Raw genomic sequence first — 19,020 nt, forward strand, 5'->3', positions numbered from 1 at the left:
GGCCAGGTATGATTCGTGAATGCAGTTGAAAGAGAAAAGTCCAACGCAACTCACGGAATAGACTAAAGGTAACTACGTAATGTATTTCTTCAAATATTAAAATATAATGTGCCATATTGTTGCATTAATGCAAACTAGACTTCTTCTCTAAGAAAGACTGCATTTGTTTACAGGCTCTACAGGTGCCTAATGATCACCATGGAACGTTAGAAAAAAAGCAATATGAAGTATATTTCAGTTTTCAGCTTTGTAACTTAATTTCCTCTTGTCTGCCTCGGTGGTGTAACGGCTACAGTGCTTGGCTGCTGACCCGAAGGTCACGGGTTCGATCCCGGCCGCGGCGGTCGCATTTCGATGAAGGCGAAACGCTAGAGGCCCGTGTACTGTGGGACGTCAGTGCACGTTAAAGAACACCAGATGGTCAAATTTTCTGGGGCCCTCCACTACGGTGTGCCTCATAATCACATCATGGTTCTGGCACGTAAAATCCCGGATATTATTATTATTAATTTCCTGGTCAGGCGGAGGCGTCAAGCAAATCCGACCCATCCAATTATTTCTTCTGAGCAGTTCAACTTACTGCCCCCTTCACGTCAGCTGCACGCGGCGCTTTTGATCTTATCGGTTCACTCGTACGACTACCGTGCACGTCAGATAAATAGGCGTCTGGTGCTGCCGCCGCATGGACAGCAAGGCAGATAGGTAGGTAGGTCTGTTGACATTCGATTCTTGCTTCGGAAACATCGCGGTATGGGGGACGGCGTCTTCGTCACTGCAGTGACGTTCGCGGCACTTTTAGCGGGTGAGTGTATGCCCTATTATCAGGTTTATATAAAGAACTACGTCGGAAGGAAGCCTCAGTAGAAGAAGAAAAAAAACACGAAGAATCTGCTTTGGGAGATATCTAAGCGATACGTAAGAGTAGAGCCACGGCCGCTACATAAAAAAAATTGGCCGCGTATCTGCGTGCTTCGCTGCAAATGTCGTGTAAAGACGATAGAAGAGGCGCTGTGTGAGATATGGACGCCATCTGGCAATACGTCGGGAAACATGAGTGCTGTGCTGCGTGCCGGTAGTCCCGGCGCAGCAGCAGGCGAAGACCGGCGGTGACCAACGCGAGCGGCGGGGACGCGAGCCAGCCCGAAAACGCGGTTTGGCGCGAAGCGCTGAAGCAGAGAAACGTCCGCACTCAACGAGTACTCTCCACACACTCTTGTATTTACACGTCGCCTGGGTAAAACAGGAACGCCAGAGCGGCGCCCACAACCGGCAGCCTGGAGGCCGCCCACAACGCTGCTTTTTCATTTTTTAAATATTTTTTTTTCACCTTCTTGGCCTTCTCAAAACTAAAGTTTTTCAACACCAACCCATGGCATTCGTACAGTGCAATACAGAACCGAAACCGAAACACAACAATGAGCTCGTGCGAAGGGCACGGAGGAAGGCAAATGTCAGCGCAGTCGCATTTTCAGCTTTGTTGAAACAGCGCTCACTAGATGACGACGAAGTAAAAGAAGGCACAGGACAGGCAGCGCCTGTCCTGTGCCTTCTTTTACTTCGTCGTCGTCTAGTGAGCGCTGTTTCAACAAAGATGAACGCATACCAACTCGCTCAAGCTTCCGTTCTTATGCATTTTCAGCGCACCTTAAGAAACTAGGGTCCTTAAAATTACGTATGTATGCATTTTCTATTAAAGGAACACGCCACCTAATACGTACCTAGAGATGTTGCACCTCAGATATGCATGATATTTACTTTTTGATCGACAATGTTCACAAGTATGAACAGCCGCACCAGTTCAAGACCAGTTCAGCCCTTGGGCAAGTGGTTCAACTTTGGCCGAGTGGCTGAATCGAGGGACGTGCCGACAAACAGAAAGACAGAAAGACAGACCAAAATTTCTGCGTTTAAGTTCCCCAAGAAAGACTATCGTCTTTAAAAACAGGTGGTAGAGCATTATTGCAGGTCGCCGCCTTCCCCAGAATGTTCTTTCCGGGCGGCATCAGCATGGCGTCTATCATCTTCTTTGGAGCGTCAGCGTCTGGAACGGCCCAGCAAAATGCACATGCCGCAATCACCGAAACGCGAGTTTGACATCAATTTGTCGCAAAGTCTAAATTTTTCTGATGGATCCTCCATGTCAGCTTTACATCTTGTCCTAGTGAGGGTTTCTGTTGCACTGGAACGAAATTCAAGGAAGCCCTCATATGACGCGTTCGCCTTTCACATTCTCTTTCGCACCACGGGTACAAGGCATTCATACGGCCCGGAACCAGATATTTCCAGCTTCTGCAAGCGTGGTTGTTTAGCCCAGTAGTTTTAGACAATCTCCTTGCGTGTTTTTTTTTCGTTTTCATTTTATCTCTCTTTCTGTCGTCTTTCTTACCCCTATTTCCCCACCCCTGTGCAGGGTAGCAAACCGGTCACTCGCGCCAGGTTAACCTCCTTGCGTTTCCTTTTCATCTATTTCTCTCTTTGTGAGCGCGGGGGCCGGTTTTATCGTTGAGACGGCATGGAAATGCTTACGCATTTAGAAAGTTGCAGGAGCGATCGTCTTAATATGCGGGCTGAAGTTTAACGCTTCACGCTTGGAGAGCTCCGAACTCCAAGAACCGAACGCATTTGAGCCGTTTGCACTTGCCAACCATGGCCCGATCATAACAGTTGAGGCGTTTTATATAGATGGTAGTTAGCACATATGCCTTAAAGTCAATTTTCTCGATGCCTTCTAAGAACCTCGAGTTCGGGTGGTGAGTTAGCCAAAAATGACGACTTCGCCAGAGATGGAAACTTTAATTGAATTTTACTCCTTTACAATTTAACATAACTGATTGACGAACACGCACAGAAACGATATATATTAACATCAAAAACTGACGCACAGTTAGGATCAATTTAGTAAAGAAGGCATGATTCGAACTCCTGAAATTGACTATTGCTTATTTTTAGGCTGAAAATAATGAAACGCGTACGGCTACGTTTTCTAGTGATTAGAGCGGATACCTACCAAGTATTGCAGAGTTATGCCGGAAGTCGGGAGAGAAGTAGCCCTGTTGCTTAAGGCCAATAATAGTGTGCTACTGCTCACTGTTAGGCCCAATGCCGTAGCTTACGAGACATCTTATAAATCCGAAGCTGGTGCCAAAAGGCCGCACTTTCCTACGTCCATGTGGTAGCCCTTTGCGTTTCGACGTCCCGACGCGTCGCTGTCTGAAAAACAAAGCCAATACTGTCTCTATAGGAATGTTCTTCATTTATTTAGGTACATATTAACCTGTAAGTTTATGTCGCCGTTTGCAAGCAATGCTACCCTCTTTCATTTGGTTGGTTACACACATTTAAAAAAATAATATATATTAATAAATTGTGAAATCTTCTGCACATTGAGTAAGAACAGCCCTTCAAGAATGCTCCTAACGATATTCGCGAGCATCTCGGGCACACATGTACTAGACACATACACGATGTAGCCGAGTAAGTGCTCATCGCAAATGCCAGTGCCTTCAAAGAAGCGCTGAAGAGCTTTAGCTGCTTTGATATACGTCGGACTTTTGATGGCCACGGACCGAAGACTTTAGCAAGTGAGAATATTTGAACAGAATCAAGTAAACGGAGCTCTCGTTTGAATCGCGGTCAATGCGGGTTTTGCATAGGGCCGTGAAGCAACAGCTGATACGCGTCCTCGTCATTGTGGCCGTGAGAAGATGTTGTAGAGAACACAGGCTTAACTGTAAGTAACTGCTTTTTGTAAGAAGTGTCTGGAGAAAGACGATGTATTAGAGCGCTGATGCGTGGTGGAAGCTGAGAGAGTAAGAGAGAGGGATGTAAAGGTAAAACAGGGACGTTAGTAAGAGTTTAGTGTTTAGTGGTTACTCTAAGGGGTCAACTACGAGTAAGAGTGATACACCGGTGCTCCCTCTAAACCAGTACGACAGACACAATTCTCGCTTCATTCCTCGTAATTAAGGTGCTGCGTATGTAGGGTTGTGACGTGGGAATCTGACGGGTTTTGACATGCTCATGAGCAGCTTTTGCCTACGCATCCGCCATTTATTTCATTTGATTCCACGTGGTCTTTGCGCCCTCTATAGCCTTGACGGGTAAGCTAATAAAAACATCTTCAGAACCAGAATCAGAAGCATTATACTGATTCAGTCACGTCTAAGAAACGTTTGAACAAAATACACGTGATGCACCAATAGAGGGAGATCACGAGAAATGTTTGTAAGATTATCCTTTTAGTTCGCCCCTGTTTTTGAGCATTGTCTTCGGTTCGGACACGCCGCCGGGCTACGCTCACCGCCAGTATCAGCAGCTCTGCGTGATAGAGCATAAGAATAGAGGATAATGGGCACAAAAAGTTCACTGCAACAACACGACCCTATATATAAGAAAGGACGTACTGCATCAAGTAATTAAATAGAGGGGTGTAAGCTTGATAACACCTATCTCCTCTAATGTGTAGACGCTTTTCATATGATTCAGTGCTAGACACACTCAACAAGCACTAATCACCCCTTCACACAGGCTATTCTCGAATTCGTCCGGACGAGGTAGTTAAGAGTGCCTTATCTCACTGAAATCGCAATGCGATCTGGTCACAAATGGCTGAAAATGGTCGCTCGAGGTCATAAAGTTAGCATTTTAGATTATTCGCTTCCTGCTCAATTTTGCAGTTGCGCAACTAGCAGAAACGATTCTAGCAGCGAGCCAAAACAGTCCTTTCTGCGACCAAAAGCGATCATTTGCGACCAGTTCAGACAGGTCGCTTTGCGACTCCGGTGTGATGAAACGTTTGCAAACACCTCGCAAATGTTCTAACCCCAGCACCAGCTGCTCAACACTGTTCCAAATCCAAGTATTTGGAACCGTGTTGGTGTTGCTCGGCTACCGCTTTACGACTCTTATAAATGTCGTAATGCGGTGGCCGAGCTCACGTGTAGCCAAATGCCAAAATTACAGCGCTCCTAAGTATACACAAGGTGTCTCACTTAAGCAGCGCCTGCCTAGAGAGGACGACGCAAGAGGCTGCTCCCGTTTTGGAAGGCCGTGCCGGCCAGTTGTGAAAGAGACGCCCCAGCCGCCGATGTCTGGCTGGCAGGCTTGTGGTCGGAGTTTTTACAGCGAAAGCTGTTATGAGATCATTTCACCGGGCGTTTTTGGTGCCGTAGTTGTCCGCCGCCGCCGCTGCCGCCGCCGCCGGTGTCCGTAACCAGTATCGCTCGAAATAGGAAAAAAAAACGAAATAAGAAAAAAATTCCAGGATGGAACGAGGTTCGAACGTGGGCCCTCTGCGTGGGAGCCCGGTATTCAACCTCTAAGCCATGCCGGTGCTTCAAACTGCTTTGCAAAAGGTCTTTACAGGCTTCATGTCGGGAAGGAACCACATTAGCATATGCACTATAGCGTGGTAGAAGAGTAAATTAAGCACCAAGCGTCGCACAACGCGAATTCTGTAACCAGGCGTCACACAATGCGAATTGCGCAACGAGTAGGTTGTTGAATGCTTACAACCCATTACAAAGGGCTCTGCCATAATTCTTCATCGTCATCAGGCACAGCATCAACAAAGTGCGCATAATGCCTTACATGCGTTTAGCAGGTGCCACGGCTCTCCGTAGAATGACGAAAAATTGCACAGTGCCTGATGCCCTACTTCTGAAAAATTACAATGATTTATAGCGTAGTGGGTTCCTCGCAAGTGCACTTGTATTGGTTGCCAAGGAAGCCCATAGGCGCATGATCCGTTTCCTCGGGGTCTCAGTAAAGTTCATCCCCCCCCCCGTCTCTCTCCCACGTCAACGTATGTTATACAACATGACGGGAGAGGGAAATAGCGACCGGGCGTCACCCAATGCAAATTACATAAATGGTGGGCCGTTTAAAGCGTCCACCCCATTACAAAGGCCTGAGCCATAATTCTTCATCGTCGTCAGTCGTCGCGTCAACAAAGTGCACATAATGCCTTACAGACGTGTAGCTGGTGCCTCGCTTCTCCGCAGAATGACGAATAATGGCTTCGTAGGTGCTTCCCAACTTCACAAAAATTGTTATTTATGGCGTAGTGGGTACCTTTCTAGTGTACTTGTTGTGTAGCCCCAAGAGAGCTTACAACGGGCTCTAGAAACGCCGCTCTTCCAGCTTTCGCTGTGACTGTGCTGCGGTTTCAGCGCAGGCCTGGCGTTTTTTAATTAGTGCACCAGAAGAAGGAATAATACACGGAAATGGACACTTAGAGTGATAAGCAGTAGCCGAACAGCAGGGTCACTGGGGCACCACTACGTTTAAAAGATATTTCTTGCTCGAGTAGTATACTAGCGTAATTTGAGACATACTGAGTGATGAAGTAAGATGGCACTTGCTGAATCGGACCAGTCGCATAGCGTTCGCAGCTGATTTGAATAAATCAATATAACTTTTGATAACGCTTAGATTTTAATTAATTTTTGCCAGAGACAACCCATACTTTTCAGAGTTCAGAGTTCTTTTATGGTGCATAAAAATAAGGTTGGAAACGGGGATTGAATTGGGATGGGGAATGGATATTTAGATATATAAATATGTAGATACATACGATAGCAGCACAAACGTAAAAATATGCGTGTGTGTGTGTGTGTGTGTGTGTGTGTGTGTGTGTGTGTGTGTGTGCGTGTGTGTGTGTGTGTGCGTGCGTGCGTGCGTGTGCGTGTGTGAGTGTGTGTGTCTTTTTTCTTGCTTACGTTTCTCATACACCATATTAAAATGCACAAGGCTGCCGTAATGGGAACAGAAATTTATAAAAATTGGTACTTCCCCCCGCCTCGCACGAGGGACAACTGCCGGGACAGTTTTAAATAAAGTTTATTTATTCACATAGTTCAGCTTTATAGCTTTTCAATTGCAGGGTTCTCGCGCGGTAGCAACATTCTCACGTTTGTTTCCTGTGCTTGGGTAACACGTGTATGTACTTTCCTTTCTTCCGTTCCTTCAAACATTGAACTGCCAGCAGGATGTCAGACTTTTTGTGTCGGCTAACCTCTGTATATCAGCCAAATGTCTCTCAGCAGGAAGTACGTGTTGCCCCACCGCGGTGGTCTAGTGGTTATGGCGCTCGACTGCTGACCCGAATGTCACGGGATCGAATCCCGGCCACGGCGGCTGCATTTTCGATGGAGGCGAAAATGTTTGAGGCCCGCTTGCACCATTCGATTGCACCATGCGCCATTGCAACCATGCGCCGATTGCAACGATTGCACCATGCACCATTCTGCGATTTAGGTTCACGTTAAAGGTGCACATGGTCGAAATTTCCGGAGCCCTCCTCTACGGCGTCTCTCATAGTCATATCTTGGTTTTGGGACCTTAAACCCCAGATATTATTAATAGGAAGTACGTGTTGATGCATGTGGATTTTTTCGGACGCGCTACTGCAATACGCGAAATTTGAGCATGGCAAGTATATAGGCGACAGGGTGCTAATGACGACACAGTGAGCGTTCCGAATAGTCGTAGGTCCAAAGATAGCGTTCTGCGATGCTGCAGCACAAAGTTTCTGAGCAGTTAAGCTTTGAAGCCGCAATATCTCATTGTCCACTGCATGGTGTATAGATATGACATAGCCCCTCAGCTACCGCTCTAGCGAATTATTTCATGTTCTCATGCGTGTCTAAAGTATGCTCGTTAAATAACACTCGCCCTCCCATTCTAAACCAAAAACGAAAGCCGTAGCTGCCCAATGCCAGCCCAGGGACTATGGACGGGGAAGCATTGTGTGTGTATGCAACGCCACGTACTGCGACTTCATCGGCGACATCGGGCCCCTGCCCAATGGAGCAGCAGTTGCGTTCGAGAGTTTCACCAAGACCACCCTACCATTCTGCGAGAAAACTGGTCAGTTGCGCCTTACTACTTTTGCAGTGATTTCGTCGTTTTAATGGCAATATTTGTAGCTTTTTACATATGGTGCCGAAATTTTTGTTCAGGCGTATTACAGAGAAATTGTGTACGTCCGCAACTTAGGTTAGAAAGTACAAAGCAGCATAGTTCTTTTCACCCACAATAGGTCAATTAATTACGTTGAGTGTTCTTGGCCATTTTTGGTTTGTTATTTTGTTCAGTTACCCGCATCTTGTATGTTAGTATTTTTATTGACTATCTATTTATTGTAGTGTTCTTGCCATTCGTTTTTCTGTACAACGTCTCAGTTGCAACTGTAGATATTTCAGAGTACAAAAAGCAATAAGAAACTAAATAACTAAAACGTGTAACTGACATGTAAGACTTCTTTCCATCGATCACGAAAGCTATGAACAGCAAAAATAATTATGTCCTGCGTCTTAAACGTCGCTGTAAGACTTTACTGATTTCTAAGTATATCTAACACCTTTAAATCAAATAAAAACACATTAATATCGCAGCCTCTATGTCCTATCTTATATAACGTTCGATCAATGTGTCGAAGAATACGTTGAATATTACTCAATATCAAGCTTGCTCGTTTCAAGATAAACATACCTGGTAAGAATTTTTTCAATTGCGTTTTTCCTGGTTCATACAGACTCACTGTCATGCAATGAGACTTGTCTCACGCTTCAACTGACGCTTTAAAACCCTGACATTTGAGGGTGGTGTTTTGCTGTTTCTTGGCACAGCCCATTGGTGCAGATAAAGCCTCAAATACGATGGCCGTTTCGGCTCCTAGTTTTCCATATTTTCTCTTTCCTTCCATATCGACAGGTTCCGCAGAAAACGACACGCTGCTGCTTGTAGTCGACTCGTCGAGAAAGTACCAGAAGATGTTCGGATTCGGTGGTGCCTTCACCGATGCCACAGGAATAAACATCAAGTCTCTTCCTACGAACATGCAAGATGACATCCTCAAGTCGTACTACTCGAAGCAAGGTAACGACTATATCTGCATATGGTTATACTCTATGGTGATTCTTCCAGGCTATAAATTGTTTCTAAGGTTTCAAGCGCGAAATTGACAATTGTGCAAAGAGAAATAAAGATAATTTCAGTGAGGTTATTTGGACTATTGTAATTATACCATTGGATAAGGTTCCCGCGAGGATGTGGAGAAGAGAGAGAGGTGATAAGGGTCGAGAAAGGCGGAAGAAAAGCCATGGTCAACACCAAGCTAACGTCAGCGAGCAATGGCGTGTTCATTAATTCTTCTACGGATTCAATCTCTGTTCTTGCTCTCGCAAACTTACAACTTCTTTTACATGGGGCCTTCTCCTGCTGTGCAATGAACTCTGTTATCCTTAAAAATCTATAATTAATTTCTGCTTTTAGGACTTGCGTACACTATCGGCAGGATTCCATTGGCCAGCTGCGATTTTTCTGAACGAAAATACACATATGACGACACTCCTGGAGACCTGGAGCTCAAAAACTTCACGCTGTCTCCGGAGGACTTTCATCTCAAGGTAACCTGAAATTATCATTAAATTAAAAAGTTGGCGCAGTGAATGACGATGTCAATAATTAGCATGTCGTCACTGACTTCACTCGTGTGAAATCTTGATTTTCAAAGAGACGTCATAGTGCATGAGCTAGGTGGTCACATTGACGACGTCGCAGCGCTGAAGGGCGGTTATAGGAAGAAAGAAATGGCCGCTGCTCCCGTACAAGTGCAGTCGTCAGCGCTTACGAATTTTATTCCTCTGAAGTGCGCTCAAGAAAGTGTGCTGCAAGATCTATGTGTGGGGCTGAGTATATGTTCATTATGTTCCGAACGTTCACTTGCGTTTCAGCGAGTAAAATGTAGTGCGCAGCACTTTCTCGGCTGTGTTTAGAATTTACCTCTCCCAGCACTGGGATTAGGTAGTGCAAACCACGTAATTTACACGCAGTAGCGCAATATGACAGCGACTGAGAAGTAGTCCCTGTCATGTTGCACTACACCGTGTAAATTATAAGTACTAACGAAGGCCGGCAGCGTGCCCTGGAAAAATTATGAAGGCATTTCCCTTTCTGAAACCCGTAACGGAATATAAACACCAGCCTAGGATGTTGCAGAAGGGGCCATATGGAAAGGTGTGGTACCTGGAGCGCAAATTGTGAACAAAAGTTGAACAATTGCTTCCAGAAATGCACTCTATATACATCCTCCTCACTAAGTCAAGGGGTGGCTTCCCTACAAGAAACGGACACCGAAAGGCTCATTTTTTTTTGTCTTTCTTTACTAACTCAATCAGAGAGGTACACAATATTCGGAAGGCGGGGACATTAACCAGAAGATAAATATGCGGTTCTCTGCCTGGCACTACACAAGCATTTTTGAACATTCTTCTAAGAAACAATACATTGAAAAATGTTTATTCTGAAGATTTATTCTGAAAACTTATATTTAGTTGACAGGAGTTTCTTCTTTTTTTAACTGCCAATGGAACGTCGGAATTGCAAATTTATTTCCTTCTTCTTATATACATGTTTTGAAACATCCAATAATTTTGTCCGAGTTATGTTGCTGCATCCTCTGCTAAAGCGCTGCTGCGGCATTACAGCCTTTTTTTTTTCACGAAATAGCTGTTAACGCAGTTTTGGGCTCATTTTTTAACACTGCCTTGGCGTGCAGCGGCAAGCTTCTCAAGATAATTTTTGACACTTCCCTTGCAGATTCCGTACATGAAAACGGCCATGTCTTTGTCAAGCGAGCCGATATGGTTCTTCGGGAGTTCTTGGAGCAGTCCATCTTGGATGAAGACCAGCAACACACTGGAGGGTCGTGGCACTCTGAAGGGTGGACCCGGAGGTCCCTATTACAAGGCGTGAGCAAAGTACTACGTCAGGTATATTTAATGCACAAATAGTACACGCGCAAATCCGCGACTATGTGTAAGCACTGTAGTATTTCGATAACAGTAGTTTTAGCGCTTGATAAAACGAGAGAAAGCATCAAAAATGAATTTTATTGGTGGCGAGTTGAACTTATAAACTCACAAGCCATCAATTATTATTATTTCGCAGCAACAGTAGCATTCGTTAATGTTGCTGTGAAGAGACATCAAACGCTTTCAAGCGTAAGTTACGCTAGCTGAAGAACTAACACGTGCTACACAAATATCAACCTGCTAAAACTATAGTGTCCCAGTGCGTGCATTAAAAGTATATCTTTATGTCACGAACAAGTTCTGCAAGTGATCGTCCTTTCTCTGCCTTTTACGCCTTCACGGTCTTTCAGGTTTGTGCAGGAGTACGAGCGTCACGGAATTCCCATCTGGGGCCTGACAACGCAGAACGAACCCACGGTGGGCTTCGTACCTCACTTTCCGTGGCAAGCGCTGGGTTTCACGCCGAAGACGCAGAGGGACTTCGTCAAGCTCGACCTGGGGCCGGCGCTGGCTGAAGCCGGTTATGGAGCGGAAAAAGTGCAAGTCATAATCCTCGACGACAATCGCATCCTCCTTCCGCACTGGGCAGATGTGGTGAATATAACAATTCTCTGGGCACTTCGCCGCGTATAGCGAGTGCATTTTGCGTGAGAAAATATTGTCACACTGCAACCGGCTATTTTTTGCGGATTTCTAAATTTGCAGTGAACTTAAGAAAGTACCAAAAACAGACATGTGAGCACAACTTATGATCGCGAGTGCCTACCTCTAAGTGGTGTAGTAATTCCGTGATTCTCAAAGTGATTAATAAAACATGTATACAGACAGCTTATAAGGAAGGTCAGTGCAGTGCCACCTTACCATTTTGCAGGCTAGTCATAAGATGTAAAGCGTAATGCACGCGAAAAATAGGCCCCCACCATGCATATGATAATGCCTAATGACCTTTCAGCCACATGTGCCTGCAATAACCATCGACAAGGAGGATAGTATAGGCAGAGAAGAGAGAGGGTGTGGGGAGACGAGGCAGCGAATGTAAGCATTAGGGCGGTTAACCGGTAGAAAGGCTTCCGGTTTACTATTCTGTGCTGGGGGATATGCAAGAGTAAAAGAGAGATGGAAAGCATAGCAGGAAAGAGAGATAACAGGCGAGAAAGATAGGTGAAGGTGCCAAGTTGTCTTTTCTTTTCTTCCGCTTTAATTTTCCTCTAGCTGATTACTTATACAACTTAATAACACTTCTTATGCTTTGCTTCGTTACCTCTTGGCTTCGTATGGTCGTGACTAAAGCAAAGTAGGTTCCTCGGTTCCTCATCTTATTCGGTAGTATAGAGGCACCTTCCTCATAAGGTACTTAAAGCAGAAGGTAAACAGCTGGCAATCCATGACTGTTTATGGCAAACTGTTTGCGGAATCCCACGAGGTGGGGGAGCGGTTATGAAAGTTGACATCCATCTGCTTGTAGCGCAAGGCTTTGTGCTGCAAGCGGGTGGGTATCGATTTTCCCGTTCGAAATCCTCGATTGTTTACTCCGAAAGTGATCGTTTGTCAAAACAGGCCGAGGCCTGTCGTGGTCGACCACTTGTGTGCACAATAGCAATGACAATGAAAAAGAGCGTGCTCGATAGTTTCCTAGCTGCAACATTTGTGGCAGTACGGGCAGAGTTATGAAATGAATAGCGGAGTAGAGCTTCTAGTAGATATGAGAGCGGGTAGCGAATACCCGATCGTGAAGCAGGCGTCACTGTATAGGGTGGCAGTCACATATGTGACCGACCAACCGAGACCGACCGAGACCGACCGACCGACCGACCGACTGACAGACAGGCGTCACGCATGGTCGCTTTCGTAGAAATTCAACATATTTCTTCAAGTCGCTCACTAACCTGTCGGTACGCCGAAGGTTAACTTACGTGGCCATTTATGCGTAAGTAGCGAGAGAAAGGCGCGAACGGAAGCAAACAAGAGGCATTTCTTTTGTGGCAGCGGGCCGGCCGCGTTTGCCGGTGTGAACAACGATTGTCGTGGGTACAGTTCCAAGGTCACCAGAGGTGCACCCCTGTCAGTCACTGACGTGAACGCCGTTAACGATCTAGCTACCATGAACCAAACAATGTCTTAAAAGATGCAGTAGCTCGTTGCAGTCGTTGTAAACTTGTCCTCTTGACATAGAAACGTGATAAAACAAAAAGAAAGGGAAACGTTCGCGCATGTTATCTTTACGAGCTTGTCTGACAACGTCATGATCGCAAAAATATGAGGCTGCGGCGCGCCAATATACCGGCAAAACAGTACGTGATGCCGAAATGCTCTCATGAGTAGACAAGCAACGAGATATTTCAACTTATTTCATACCTTTCTGTTCGCTTATCTTGCATAGAAATCGAGAAATTGTTGTATCGGCCCAGGTGTTTCCGATGACTGGAAATGAAAGGTCGGAGTGTACAGGTTTCGTTTCAAACTTCACTCTGAGGATTGGTTACCGTCAAAACAATTAGAACGTTATTTCTTTCCCGAAATTACCGATAACGGTTCGCTGCGCAGGTGCTAGGCGACTCGGAGGCAGCCAAATACGTCCACGGAATCGCCGTCCACTGGTACATGGACAACTTGATCGGCCCGTGGGTACTTGACAAAGTGCACCAACACTTTCCGGACAAGTTCATTCTGGCCACCGAGGCATGTGCCGGCTTCGACGCGATATTCAAGGACAAGGTCATTCTGGGCAGCTGGGAGCGCGCTGAGCAATACGCCAGCGACATATTGGAGGTGAGGCATTCCAGTGTGTTGAACCGCAATTCTGTAAACTGGGCAAAACGAAGAATAAGTTTTCTCTCGGGAAGACAAAATATCATACTTCTTCGGCTTGCTGGGAGCGCGGGAACACACAACAGACGAAGGAAGAACTACAGAACACGAGCGCTCGTGTTCTGTGGTTCTTCCTTCGTCTGTTGTGCGTTCCCGCGCTCCCAGTAAGCCGGAGAAGTATGAATTACCACCTAGCCCACCTTTCGATACTTTTACAAAATATATGATGCATCTGAAATAAATATGTGAACAAATAAATGATTAAGTAAATAAATAGAGTGCCAGCTGTCTTGAATACGAAGTAAATTCTTTTGTTACTGACTGCATGATAGATTTTACGTTAGTAGTTGAAGCTGGAAGAAATTCTTCTTCGATAAAGTAAAAAGAACAGGTTCACATTCACGCAAACAAAAGGAAGTGCACCCGCTAACAAAAAGATAAATTCGATATAAACAACGTGGTATCAGACGAAGAAGTGCAAATCGGCAATCCAAAGGACAGTATTTAGGTTATGAGCTTGCTTTCACCGCTTAAGGCGTACACTAGTCTGTGCAGTACTTAGCAAATGTAAGCGAGATGATATTGTACGCAAAGCGGCAGCTCATTGAAACCAGGCGGCTAACAGTCTGTGCATGCAATAAGAAACAATATTCAAGCAAAGCTGGAAGACTTTTTTAATGCGCTAGATTTTAGTTTCTTTACTTTTCCTGCCTCGTTTTTGTGAAGCGTTTGCTAAGCAACAGTGATTGCACTGAAGCGACACTTTTACTGCAGTTCTGTTCGATGTTCGCTCCCGCAGCAATATTTTTTTATTTCGTTTATTACCATTAGGACCTAAATCACTGGGCTAGTGGATGGACGGACTGGAACCTTGCCCTAGACACAGGAGGAGGACCCAACTGGGCCAAAAATTTCGTTGACTCACCCGTAATCGTGAACGCCACTGCGAAGGAGTTCTACAAGCAGCCGACATACTACGCTTTGGCCCATGTCAGGTGTGTATTTTGATTTCGCTCGATATTTGTTTTGTTTTTCTAATCCGGAGTAAACAACTCTTTATAATGAAATGTGTTCTAACAATCTAATGAATATAACGAAGCAATAGTAGCTCCTCTTAGAAGGTGTAAAGAGGGCAATATATTTTGTAAAGAATATCAGTAACCTTTGTGTTCAAATTGTCGTTTTATCGAAGCGAGGGTTTGGTATGAATGAATATCACGAACGTTGTTTTACTTCGTAATGATAACTTACTGATCGATTTGCGCCCATTAAGCCCAAATCTGCCGTCGAGTGACGCTACTGCGGTAACTTATCTGAGTCCGTACTGACAAACCTTTTAGTTCGTAAGTTCTCTTTGTCATTGGCGTTCCTCCTGCGCTGAGCGTTCCTTTAGCACTACAAAGACGAAAACTCGGACACTGTCAAGATGAAACAACTTGCATATATCAAAGTGATGTTACTGTTTGGTGACTCGCAATGCATCGAAATTGCCCGGCTGCCGAATCGGGAACCACGCTTAAATTCTGTACCACCGCCGTGTTCAATCTCCAGCGTATTGTGCGCACAACCCAATGCGTCCCTTCCTGAATTAGAGGCACTATTACGCTGGAAGGAAACATGATAAGACCGCCTCGCTGGAGGTAATTTGAAAAAGAATGCGGTCTTACCACTGCCGTCAGAAACTGCTACACTTATGAGGACAAATAATGTTAGATAGAGTTATAGTTAACGCAGTTTTCTCTTCTTGTCCCGCGTCTTGCTCGTTCCTTCCGCTTGTCCTCGTTTTTTTTTCGAACAGTTTTAACCTCACCACCTTCATTCGTTCACATCTTTCACCTAAGGTCGCAACAATATCCGCAATTTTTCAATTTCAAGGCTTTCTTAGACATTACACGCGTGCACAAGAAGATTTCTTCCAAATTCAGTGTCATATTTTTTTTGCAGCAAGTTCCTTCCGAGAGGCAGCGTCAGGATTGAGTGCCATCTGGAGCGGTCGCTTTCGCAAAATAGCGCTGCAACTAACCTCGAGTATGCAGGATTTATGACGCCAGATTCAGCCATCGTAGTGGTCGTATTGAACAAGTGAGTATTGCGATTTGTTTCCTTCAAGCCATACTGAGAATAGTGTATTTTAACCACTCATGTGTCGGCAGTTGCTCATACCATGCACAAAATATCTCTGTGTATTATCGATGGAATAATTGCGCTATATATAGTCAACGTTTGTCACTCCATTACTCGACGACGAATACATCGCTGTTGACAACGGTGCAAGTCGAGAAACGTTTCAAAAACACACACACACACACACACACACACACACCACACACACACACACACACACACACACACACACACACACACACACACACACACACACACACACACACACACACACACACACACACACACACACACACACACACACACACACACACACACACGTGCGCACACTGCGAGGCATAGCTTTGTTTAGTGAGACGTATATATAATCAGACCCACCACGCTGTTCTAGTGGTAATGGTGCTCGAATGCTGGCCCGCAGATCGCGGGATCGAATCCAAGCCGCGGCGGCCGCATTTTGGATGGAGGCGGAAATGCTCGAGGCCCGACTATTTAGATTTAGGTACACGTTAAAGAACCCCAGGTGGTCAAAATTACCGGAGCCCTCCACCACGGCGTTTCTCATAATCATATCAAAACACAACAGTTACTATTATTAGATATACAGTCAGTATTGCGCTGATATTTTGTAAGTGCTACTGTGTATACTTACAACTCTACGATGGACTCACTTTTTTTTTCTTGCTTTCTTTTAAAGGGATGACAAGAAACACGCACTGAAAATCAAGGACGTGTCCGGCTCTCGCATCGTTCAGAAGATCATCAACGAGCGGTCAATAACGAGCTTTATTTGGCAGTTGTGACAATACATTGGTACCAACAGCACAATCTGAAGGAGTGGTTTCTTGGGGCATCCACTGTCGTCTACCCTCGATGAAGATATCAGAAACATCAGCCATGTTGGCGGCCTCCGTCATCCCCATGACGACAGCCGCAATATTCGCGTCAGAAAAGACAGTCAAGCGATACGGCGGGTGTTTACTACCGGTAACCTCCTTACATGGTTTTACGATACTCAACCAGCGATACTCGCTGCGCATCCGACAATACAGATTTGCATTATGCTCCTATGTACTCTTCTCCTTAACTCTTCTTCCATGACACGCTGTCTGGTCTTTTCGTGCTCAATAATGTTTCGTATAGCTTTCTGTACAGACGTAGTAAAAGCTAATCACTACAGTGTTTGAAAAAGCTTAAAAAAGCCTACAAACAAACAATAAATCAAGAATTGAGGGATTGAGATGAAGTGACAGATATAAATGCTGTACAAACGAAACGCCAAGTAGTTTCTCTGAAGGCAGTGAACAGAGAAAAGTGAAACGAATCCAGCAGTATAGGACACCAAAGGGCTGTTTTAGTTGCCAGAGAGATAAAGGTAAAGAAAAGATATGTAGGTTGACCAGAGGAAATCTCCGGTTGGCCACCCTGTACATTGCAAGGGGAAAAGTGTGAGAAAGAATGAAGGAGGAAAAGCGAGTCTGTAACGATACTATAAAGTCACCAACATAATCAGTGAACTGTCATTACGTATCATCCACTCCGGTTCCCCTAAGGAACCGCAGCAACACCATGGTAGCGGATCACGATGAAGTCCGTGTACAGGCCGCCGCCCAAGAGTTCCGTCAGATGGGCGATTGTCCATTGAGTTGACAGACAGGGTGACTAAAGCATAAAGCAACTAAACCCAGACAGGGAACTTGAAAATAAATATATGCAAAGTTAATTGGGCGCGACTATGTGAGCACCAATACCTAGATGGGGAGGGGAAAGGGATAGAGAGAGAGGTAAATAGATACGGTGCAAGTGCTTTCGGTTCACCAAGAAATGTCTTCGCCACCAGGAGGCGCAACTTAAGCCGACGGACGTGAATGAGCCTATTTTACTTTTCGAAATGAGAAGCTGTGAAATATTCACTACGACAAGTGCCGCTCGAAGCAACCTAGAGTTCACTGTGTAATGTATTTCTTCAAATATGCGTCCTTACTTCGTGTCGCGAGCGAAATAAATTATTTTTGGCTTATAACCGAACAAGCCGTCTTTTTTTAGCTAACAAAGAAGCCTCTATCTCCATCTCTTTTTTTCTAATGTTTTTTTTATGCACATGGAATGCAGCTGTGTATGACCTCCTCTATCGTTTTTACTTTTACTGCGGTGTTTCAACAAGTGCATCCACCTGGGCGCGATCCCCGGGATGTGATTCAGTTGAGCGTGCCTTATAAGCGTTGAATATCGTCGCTGCGAAAGACTTCGGCGAGATATGCATGTACTTTCACATATACTGCAGCCACGCCAGCTTACTTTGATAACAAAGGGACATACCGATGGGCTAGTTTGTAGGACATAACTCCCTCACTAGCGTAAAGAACCACACGGGCGGCGAAAGAAGCAGACTGTGTGTGGTTCTTCAAGCTGCTCTGCGATTTACTTCGGTAACTTATCGATCAATGTAACGCGCAACGGACGCTCTTGAAGTTTGGTCCGCGGCTAATTTAATGAAGATCAACGAGGAATGAAGATCAACACTCCCAAAATACTCGATTTTGTCTTAGAATGTAGCCAGCTGGCCTGAGAACTGGCTAACCTGCCTGTCCTTCCGCTTTTCTTTTCTTCCTCCTGCTCCTCTGACGCCAGCTAACAACGGCGACGCCGCTCAACGCAGGAACGGGCGCCTAGGAACCTAAGAGCTGCTCTCTAAGAAAGCGAAAAAAAGAAGGCCACCCAGCTGCGCTCTTCTTTCCGTCATGGCCCCTCTAGTGCGAAGCTGCCAAGATTTTTTTTACTACTTTTGCGGCACTCGCCTTCTCGCAATACTTTTGTTAAACAACGGGACACTTACGCACGCATTGCCAGCAGCGTGGAGGGCATCTAAGCTACCGCAGCAATTAAATTACGAGCGGCACTGAACGCAACGGTGACTCGACGGAGATTGCTGTTGATCAAGTTTCGTTTGCCGCCGAAAACAATAGGAGCAATATATGCAGGCGACGCCACAGGTGGCAAACACGATAGGCTTTGTTATCTGCTACGGTCGGTAAATATGCCCCTCCACGGTGGTCTAGTGGTTATGGCGCTCGACTGCTGACCCGAAGGTCGCGGGATCGAATCCCGGCCGCGGCGGCTGCATTTTCGATGGAGGCGAGAATGTTTGTGGCCCGTGTACTTAGATTTAGGTGCACGTTAAAGAACACCAGGTGGTCGAAATTTCCGGAGCCCTCCACTACGGCGTCTCTAATAATCATATCGTGGCTTTGGGGCGTTAAACCCCAGATAT

The 19,020-nt window shown here is 45.5% G+C and overlaps 1 pseudogene; it reads left to right on the forward strand.

Annotated features, from left to right (window-relative positions):
* LOC119385803 (lysosomal acid glucosylceramidase-like) overlaps window positions 1-16,788 on the forward strand; it is a 17,158-nt pseudogene extending 370 nt beyond the window's left edge.
* Window positions 16,789-19,020: the final 2,232 nt, after the last annotated feature.

The sequence above is a fragment of the Rhipicephalus sanguineus genome, chromosome 3, assembly GCF_013339695.2.
Source record: "Rhipicephalus sanguineus isolate Rsan-2018 chromosome 3, BIME_Rsan_1.4, whole genome shotgun sequence".
In the NCBI taxonomy this organism is placed as follows: domain Eukaryota; kingdom Metazoa; phylum Arthropoda; class Arachnida; order Ixodida; family Ixodidae; genus Rhipicephalus; species Rhipicephalus sanguineus.